Source organism: Jaculus jaculus, chromosome 17 (assembly GCF_020740685.1).
Source record: "Jaculus jaculus isolate mJacJac1 chromosome 17, mJacJac1.mat.Y.cur, whole genome shotgun sequence".
NCBI lineage: Eukaryota > Metazoa > Chordata > Mammalia > Rodentia > Dipodidae > Jaculus > Jaculus jaculus.
Window position 1 is genome coordinate 20,264,184 of NC_059118.1, and position 8,981 is coordinate 20,273,164.

General features: G+C 51.7%; 1 pseudogene; it reads right to left on the reverse strand.

Annotated features, from left to right (window-relative positions):
• Positions 1-3,349: 3,349 nt before the first annotated feature.
• Positions 3,350-4,176, reverse strand: LOC101614895 (annotated as a pseudogene).
• Positions 4,177-8,981: the final 4,805 nt, after the last annotated feature.

Here is an 8,981-nt window from a genome sequence, read left to right on the forward strand (position 1 = left end):
AGCGACAGACACAGAGAGAAAGACAGATAGAGGGAGAGAGAGAGAATGGGCGCGCCAGGGCTTCCAGCCTCTGCAAACGAACTCCAGACGCGTACGCCCCCTTGTGCATCTGGCTAACGTGGGTCCTGGGGAACCGAGCCTCGAACCGGGGTCCTTAGGCTTCACAGGCAAGCACTTAACCGCTAAGCCATCTCTCCAGCCCGGGCCTGGGGCTCTTTATCTGCGTGAAGAGGAGGCAGTGCGGAAGACGGGCGGTAACAGGTTTGCTCTCAAGCTGTTCGTCCTCACTGTAGGCACTCAGCCTGTCTGCCATCCATCATGCCATCCACCCATTCACCAGCCAGCCATCCTCTTACCATCCAACCAATTAACCATCCATCTGTGATCAACAGAATAATAACTCCCCAAAGACGTCCTCCTCCCCAGAGCCCGTGATTATGTTTCTTAACATGGCAAAGGGTGATTCAGGTTGCAGATGGAGTTTAGGCTGCTAATTGTCTGGAGTTGGAATCAAAAGATGATTTTGGATTATCTGAGTTGACCCAATGCAATCGCAAGGGTCCTGGAGGAGGCGAGGGGAGGCTCAAAAGAGAGATGGCAGTGTGAGAAGGACTTGGCCCAACATAGATGGCCGTGAAGATAGAGAAAAGGCTGGAAGATAAGGAGAATGGGAATCCCATAGAAGCTGGAAAGTCATAGAAGTGGATTCTCCCTTCGAGCTTCCAGAAGGCAGCTCTAGGAGCTTTTAGCCCAGGGAGACCCCTCTCAGAATAAATTTGTGTGGCTTCAAGCCACTCACATTGTGGTAATCTATTACATACACCATCCAGTCATCGAACCTATCCCATGACCATCCGACCTGCTCCCTATGCATTGAACACGTATACATCCAATGTCTTCTTGTGTCAGCCGCCAAGCTATGCAAGAGAGCAAAGAAAGACCCAGGGTTTCCATTTGGGATCCTCGCTGCTCAGACGGTGGAAATGAGGCATTTGGAAAAGATTATGGGAACATCCATGGCTTGCTGGCTTTTCGTGACAGGAACTAGATATAGCCTTTCGCAAGACAATTGTGATGCGTTAGCCATCCCTTTGCTGGGCGGGGCGTGGGGGGGTCTTGTTTCCTCTTCCGTCACCCCAGAAGAACCTAGAGCTCTTAGCCCTGTCCATTGAGGAGGCAGAAGGACAGGTCCAGTTAGTATGATCTTTTTGTGGTGGCCTCTACTTCCTTCCCCATGGCGCAAGGAGGCCCTGGCTATCTTGAGGCACAGCCCCTGGCTTTCTGGCTTTGGATCCATCTCATGGTAGTGGCCACGCCTCCCACATCCTTGGTGGCAGTGAGAATACCTGTTAAAGGGGTCCCGTGAAGCCTCATTGGAGGAAATGTGGGATGGCAGGCTGTGGACTATGGAATGGGACCAATGACAACCCCTCTTCCCAGGGCCCTGGTCAACATAAATAGAAACTGCTACTAGCCCGAACCCTAACCCTAACCCTGTGATTCCGGTTGATCAGGCTGATGCAAGATAACACAGGCAGCATGTGGGAACTCAGGTTCAATTCCTGTATTGGCTAAGGGACCTTGCATAAGTCCCTTGTTTCCTATATATCCTCCAGCCCCCTTTGCTTTTTCTTTTTTTAATTTTTTTGAGGTAGGGTCTCACTCTAGCCGAGGCTGACCTGGAATTCACTATGTAATCTCAGGGCAGCTTCGAACTCATGGCGATCCTCCTACCTCTGCCACCCAACTGCTGGAACTAAAGGCGTGCGCCACCACGCCCGGCTCCAGCCCCCTTTTCTCTCTCTCCCTCTCTCTCTCTCCCTTTCTCCTCTCCATTTAATACAGGTACAGGGTCCCCTCTGTGTGTCACGTACCGAGTCCACCATCATGAGGGGCTGTCACAGAATAAGGCCTGGCCTGCCCTCAGACTTCAGTCGGCTGTAAGTACGTGGCCAACTGAATGAGACCACAGAGATGGAGAGCCCAGTGTCTGGAACCACCCTGCAGTTGTGAAGGCACAAGCTGTTCTAATGGGTATTGACAAGGCAATACAGTTGGGCCCAGAGGCTGCCAGGCAGCCAGGGCTACAGGCTGCGTGAACATTTATATATACACAAGTGTGCATGCGTCACATGGCTCTGACTCTGTGGGACTGGAGGCCCCACGTCTCTTTAGTAATCACCACGTGAGTTTAGCAGGAAATGCTTAGGTATCCACACAATTAGGTCTGTGGAGCATGGGACAGTTACCCCAGTGATTGTCAGCAAGCCTAGACCCGTGGAGAGGAGAGGAGAGGGGAGAGGAGAGAAGAGGAGAGGAGAGGAGAGGAGAGGAGGGGAGAGGGAAGGGAGTTCCGTGGCTGTACCTCCACCACCCAGACTCAGCTCCCAGCCTCTGGTCTTGGGCCACAGAGTATCAGGATCTGTATAAAGGCAGCCCAGGGAGGGTTCCTGGACTGCTTCACAGGGTGGAAGCAAGCAAGACCTGCAGAGGGCCCTCATGCAGTTGGACTTAGGGACAGGAATCTGTGACTTTTGTCAGCTCTCTTCCAAATGTCTGTATCCAGTGCAGGCCAGTCTTCTGCCTGGCTCTCTCCTACCTTGCTGCTGTGGCCCTGTCTATCTGGCGCCAGGATCACACCGGGAGGCCAGGGCACATGGGGCCCACTTCGGCCAGCTGGTTGGGCAACCTTAACATTTTTTTTTTTTTCTGCTTTTTCAAGGTAGGGTCTCACTCTAGCCCAGGCTGACCTGGAATTCATTCTGGAGTCTCAGGCTGGCCTCGAACCCATGGTGACCCTCCTACCACCTGCCTCTCGAGGGCTGAGTTTCAAGGTGTGCGCCACTATGCCTTTATTTTATTTTGTTGTTTTTTGAGACAGGGTCTCATGTAGCCCAGGCTGGCTTCAAACTCAAGAGCTGAGGATGATCTAGAACTTCGAGTCCTCCTGCCTCCAGCAACTAATTGCTAAGATTACAGGTGTGCATCACTATGCCGTTTATTCAGTGCTGGGGATTGACCCGAAGGCTATCTGTGTGCTAGGCAAGGGCTCTACCAACTGAGCTACGTGCCCAACACAATTCATTTACCTGCTGCTGCTGCTGCTTCTCCTCTTCCTCTTTTTTTTTTTTTTCCAGGTAGAGTGTCACTCTGGTCTCCAGGCTGACCTGGAATTCACTATGTAGTCTCAGGGTGGCCTCAAACTCACGGCGATCCTCCTACCTCTGCCTCCCAAGTGCTGGGATTAAAGGCATATGCCACCATACCTGGCTAGCTTCTTTTTATTTTATATTTTATTTTTTTAACAGATTTAATTCACTTTTTTTTTTTTTTTTTTTGTATAAAATCCCTATGTGGTAGCCACAGCTGCAGCCTGTGTCCTCTTCACTGAGACTCTGGCATGGGCTTTCACACGATGGTAGTGGATTCCTGGGTAGGGAGACTTGGTAAACACAATCTCTTTCCAGAAGTCAAGGGTCAGGGTAGCTGTAGGTCTTAGAGATGGCGTCAAAGATGGCCTTGGCGAAGTTGCCCAGGGTGGCAGTACAGCCCCTGGCTGAAGTGGAGCAGTGACCAATACCAGCCATCATCAGCAGCTTCTTGGGCACGGGGGCAGAGACAATGCCAGCGCCCCTGGGGGAAGGGATAAGACGCACCAGCACAGAGCCACAGTGGCCTGTAACTCTACAGGGGACTGTGTGGGGCTTGACCATCTTGCTCCCCCAGTAGCCTCTCCAGACAGGCACAATGGCGATCTTGGCCAAGATGCCAGCCCCTCGGATGGCAGTGGCTACCTCCTTGAAGCACTTAACATGGAGGTCGACATGACCGTTGTAGTCCCCAATGGTGACAAAAGCCTGAAACCTGGCCCGCAAGTCTGCTTCTGCATTGGCATGATCCTCAAAACCTCATCCTCAAGGGACGCCCCAAGAAAAAGTCGATAATCTTCTCCCTGATGGGCAGGGAGAGCAGATGGATCTTCTCCAGAGACTTGATCTTCATGTCCTAGACCAGGCGTTCCAGCTTGGTGACGGGGATCCACTCCTTGTCTTTGGCCTTGGCTCCATGAGCCCCGAAGCCCCAGCCCCCACCAAAGCCACCCCAAAGACTGCTGCCGAAACCCCCTTCATCCACGGAAGGCTGGGCCCCCCAGTCCTCTGGCCCCTCCCACTGCATTAGTACCATCCACCATTTGGGGTTTTCCTGAGGAAGAAGCTATTTTATTTTGAGGTAGGGTCTCACTCTAGCCCAGGCTGACCTGGAATTCACTATGTAGTCTCAGGGTGGCCTCAAACTCATGGCGATCTCCTATCTCTGCCTCCCCTGTGCTGGGATTAAAGGCGTGCGCCACCACGCCCAGCCATATTTTATTTTTATGTATGTATTTATGATATATAGAGAGAACAGGTGCGCCAGGGTCTCTAGCCACTGCAAACCAACTCCAGGCACATGCGCCACCTAGTGCATCTGGTTTATGTGGGTGCTGGGTAATCAAACCTGGGTTCTTAGGCTTTGCAGGCAAGTGCCTTCACTGCTAAGCCATCTCTCCAGCCCAAAGTTGCCTTCTTATTGCTGACAGAAAGTTCCTGACCAAAAGCAGGATCCCTGTGAGTTTGAGGCCACCCTGAGACTACATAGTGAATTCCAGGTCAGCCTGGGCTAGAGCGAGATCCTACCTCAAAAAACCACACACACACACACACACACACACACGGGACTGGAGAGATGGCACAGTGGTTAAGGTGCTTGCCGGCAAACCCAAAAGACCCAGGTTTGATTCCCCAGTACCCATGTAAAGCCAGATGCACAAAGTGGTGCATGCATCTGGGGCCCATTTTAGTGGCTGGAGACCCTGGAGCACCCATTCTATCTGTCTTTCTTCTCTGTATCTCTTTCTGCTTGCAAACAAATGAATAAAATATTTTTTTAAATAAATCCAGGCGGAGGGGAGCTTCAGCCCCTGTGTCACCCTCCCAATCCTCTTTTTATGTTGTTGTTATTTTTATTTATTTATTTGAGAGCGCCAGACAGACAGAGAAGGAAATAGATAGAGAGAGGGAGAGAGAATGGGCGCACCAGGGCCTCCAGCCACTGCAAGTGAACTCCAGACGCGTGCACCCCCTTGCGCATCTGGCTAACATGGGTCCTGGGGAACCGAGCCTCGAACCGGGGTCCTTGGGCTTCACAGGCAAGCGCTTAACCGCTAAGCCATCTCTCCACCCCACCCCTCCCAATCCCAATCCTCCTGGGCCTCTCCTTTCTGGCTCATCTTCCCACCTCTAGCAGCCCACATACTTCCTTAAGTGTCTCTAGAACCCAGTCCCTCTCTTCTCTCCCAGAGCTGCTTTGGCAGGAAAAGTAGTGCAGAGCGGGCAGGAAGGAGTCCAGGGCCAAGAAGGGAGCTGAGGTGGGGGGGTGGGCGAGGGCTGCAAGGGAGGGTCCCTGAAAGACACACCTCACCCCAGATCCCTGTCTGTGCTAGAGGCAGGAGCGGGGGACGGAGGAGACGGCAGGAGCCGGTCCTCAGTCCGAATCCAGGTCACTCCCAGCCCGCTCGGCAGCCGTTCAGTAATTAGGGGCCAGCAGGATGTGGGAAGGCGGGTGGCAGAAAGCCTAATTGTCTGATTTTTCAGGTAATTAACAGACTGCTGTCTGGCCAGTCCCCACGGGGCCCAGCATCCGCCACCCCATCCCCTGGGCAGTCCTAGCTACCTAATGAGGCCAATATTACTCAGTGGAGTCAGGGCCCTCATTAGCCACCTGGAAAGGTTGTGCGTGATTGGCACCAGGGGGCAGAGCTCAGCAAGGCATGGTGAAGGATGCCCCACCTCACCCCACATACCCACATAAATGGAGCCACAGGTCTCTGCTTCGGCCCCTGCTGCCATAGCCTTTTTTTTTTTTTAACCCTTCAAGGTAGGGTTTCACTCTAGCTCAGGCTGACCTGGAATTCACTATGGAGTCTCAGGCTGGCCTCGAACTCTCAGCAATCCTTCTACCTCTGCCTCCAGAGTGCTGGGATTAAAGGCGTTGCGCCACCACACCCGGCTGCCATAGCCTATTTAATAGATGGGTCCTGATTCCCTTCCTCTTCTCTCAGAAGTGCCAGCTTTTGGTCAGGTCTCCCCACTGCCACTTTTATAGCTGGGTGGCCTTCAGGTTGCTGGACTAGAGATGGTGTATAAGATCCTGGTACGGGGACTTGAGAGATGGCTCAGTGGTTAAGGCTTTTTTTTTTTTTTTTTTTTTTTTGGCTTGCAAAGTTTAAGGATTGGGGTTCGATTCCCCAGGACCCACATAAAGCCAGATGCACAAAGTGGTGCATGCATCTGGAGTTTGTTTGCAGTGGCTGGAGTCCCTGCCACACCTATCTATTCTCTCTCTCTTTCTCTCTCAGATAAATAAATTAAGAAGACCCTGGTACAAAAGAAGTGCCCAGCCCCCAACAGTGGGCGCTCACCTTCCTCACACAGGCCAATGCTTTATACACTTGTGAAGACAGACAGGACAGATCCTGAGGTCACCATTGTGTCAGGATGTCCTTCTGCAAGACCCTCCAAAGGCCAAGGACGGCAAAGACAGTCCCTAAAGGGTCACCTACCTGTGTGGGCTTCTTGGGAGGGTCAGCACATGGAGGCCAGGTTAAGTTGGGGTGCTTTAGGAGCGGGCGGACCTTCAGGGCACCTCACCTGGCAAAGGAGGGAAATCCCCACGATGGAGCCAGGGAGAAAGGCCAGGGCGTCCTGCCGCTGTGTGAAGCAGGAGCCCCTACTTTCCTTGGTCAGCCTGGGTCATCCTTGGCCTGGGACCGAGGAGCACTGCACCCTGGGATGCTGTGGGCGCCTGCAGTTAGTTCCTCTGTTTGAAGATTTCCCTGACCTACTTCCATGGTGACAAATTCCATGCTGTTCCAGCTCCTATAATCGTCAGCTCATGCTACATTTGCTTCTGCTGCTGGCCTAGAATCTAAGTCAAGGTTTCCTAGCGGCCTGGGCTCAGAGAGAAAGGAGGAGCACTCAGGACAGGGGTCCTGACCTCAAATTCAAAGCCACTTGACTTTCTTTTTGTTTTGGTTTTTCGAGGTAGGGTCTCACTCTAGCCCAGGCTGACCTGGAATTCATTCTGTATTCTCAGGGTGGCCTCGAACTCACGGCGATCCTCTTACCTCTGCCTCCCGAGTGCTGGGATTAAAGGCGTGTGCCACCATGCCCGGCACCATGGGATATTTTTTATAATCATGGAAGTTGTTAATAAAAATAAATTTTGGGAAAAATTTTTAAAAAGAAACAGAAAGAGCCAGGTGTGGTGACGCACGTCTTTAATTCCAGCACTCGGGAGGCAGAGGTAGGAGGATTGCCGTGAGTTCGAGGCCACCCTGAGAATGCAGAATGAATTCCAGGTCAGCCTGGGCTACAGTGAGACCCTACCTCAAAAAACAAAAAACAAAACAAAACAAAACAAAAAAATCCCATGGTAATGCCCTCCCTCCCTCCACTTTCTCCTTTGAAACTCCATTCTCCATCATAACCCTTCCCCCTCTCAATCAGTCTCTTTTATTTTGATATCATGATCTTTTCCTCCTCTTATGATGGTCTTGTGTAGGTAGTGTCAGGCACTGTGAGGTCAAGGATATCCAGGCCATTTTGTGTCTGGGGGGAGCACGTTGTAAGGAGTCCTACCCTTCCTTTGGCTCTTACATTCTTTCTGCCACCTCTTCCACAATGGACCCTGAGCCTTGGAAGTTGTAGTAAAGATATTGCAGTACTGTCCCTCCACTTTTTTAATATTTTATTTTATTTATTTATTTTTAGTTTTTTGAGGTAGGGTCTTGCTCTAGCCCAGCCTGACCCAGAATTCACTATGTAGTGTCAGGGTGGCTTCGATCTCACCGCGATCCTCCTGCCTCTGCCTCCCGAGTGCTGGGATTAAAGGCGTGCACCACCACCCAGCTTGGATATCTGTTTTGATGCCCCAAGCAAGTGTGGTGTCAGATCCAGGTTATTCAAGGGCCCCTGTCATGTAGCCCCTACCATGCAATTTCCTTGTGTTTGGAGGTCCGTCTGTCTTCTTCCCCTTCCTGCCCTCTGCTCTGAGCTCTGCTTTGCCCTTGGTTCAAACCACTAAGATCCATCCCAGAAATAGCATTTGTTTCTAACCTCTGCTCTTCCAAGTCACATATCATCCGGCATGATATGCCCCTAGCGTCACCTTGCTTCAGGGCTCCGGGCAAGCTGGCTATGAGGCACACACGGGGCCTCCTTCAGAGTGGAGAGCCTGACGAGCTCAGGGTGCAAGCTCAGGAAGGGAGGCTGGGACCACTCCGCCTAGGCCTGGGGCTGGGCTGGACCTCAGTTCTGGTGAAGGTCAGAGGTCAGTGGCCCAGTTTCCATCTGGCCCCAGAGTTGAGGACTTTGTCTTGCCTGGCAGCCAGAGCTTGTATTCGTTTCTCTTCTTGCTGTTGTGATCAAATACCCTGACCCCCCCCCAAAAAAAAAAAAACTTAAAGAAGGACAGGATTTATTTCAGTTTATAACTTGATTTTATAGCCCATCATGGTGGGAAGGTAAGACAGTGGGAGCATGAAGCAGAACTGGTCACATTGTGTCGTCAGTCAGGAGAACAACAAATGTTTGTGTTTATCTAGCTTTCTCCTTTCTTTATTTATTTGAAAGAGAGAGAGAGAGAATGGGAGCGCCAGGGCCTCCAGCCATTGCAAAAGAACTTGTTTTGCATGAGCCACCTTGTGCATCTGGCTTATGTGGGTACTGGGGAATAGAACCTGGGTCCTTAGGCTTCCCAGGCAAACATCTTAACCACAATACCATCTCTCCAGCCCCCCCCACACACCTTTTTTTTGAGATAGGATCTTGCTTCAGCTTAGGCTGATTCACTGTGTAGTCTCAGGCTGGTCTTGAACTCAGCAGTTCTCCTACCTCAGTCTAGAAAGAGAGAGAGAATAGGTGTGTCTGGTCCTCTAGCCA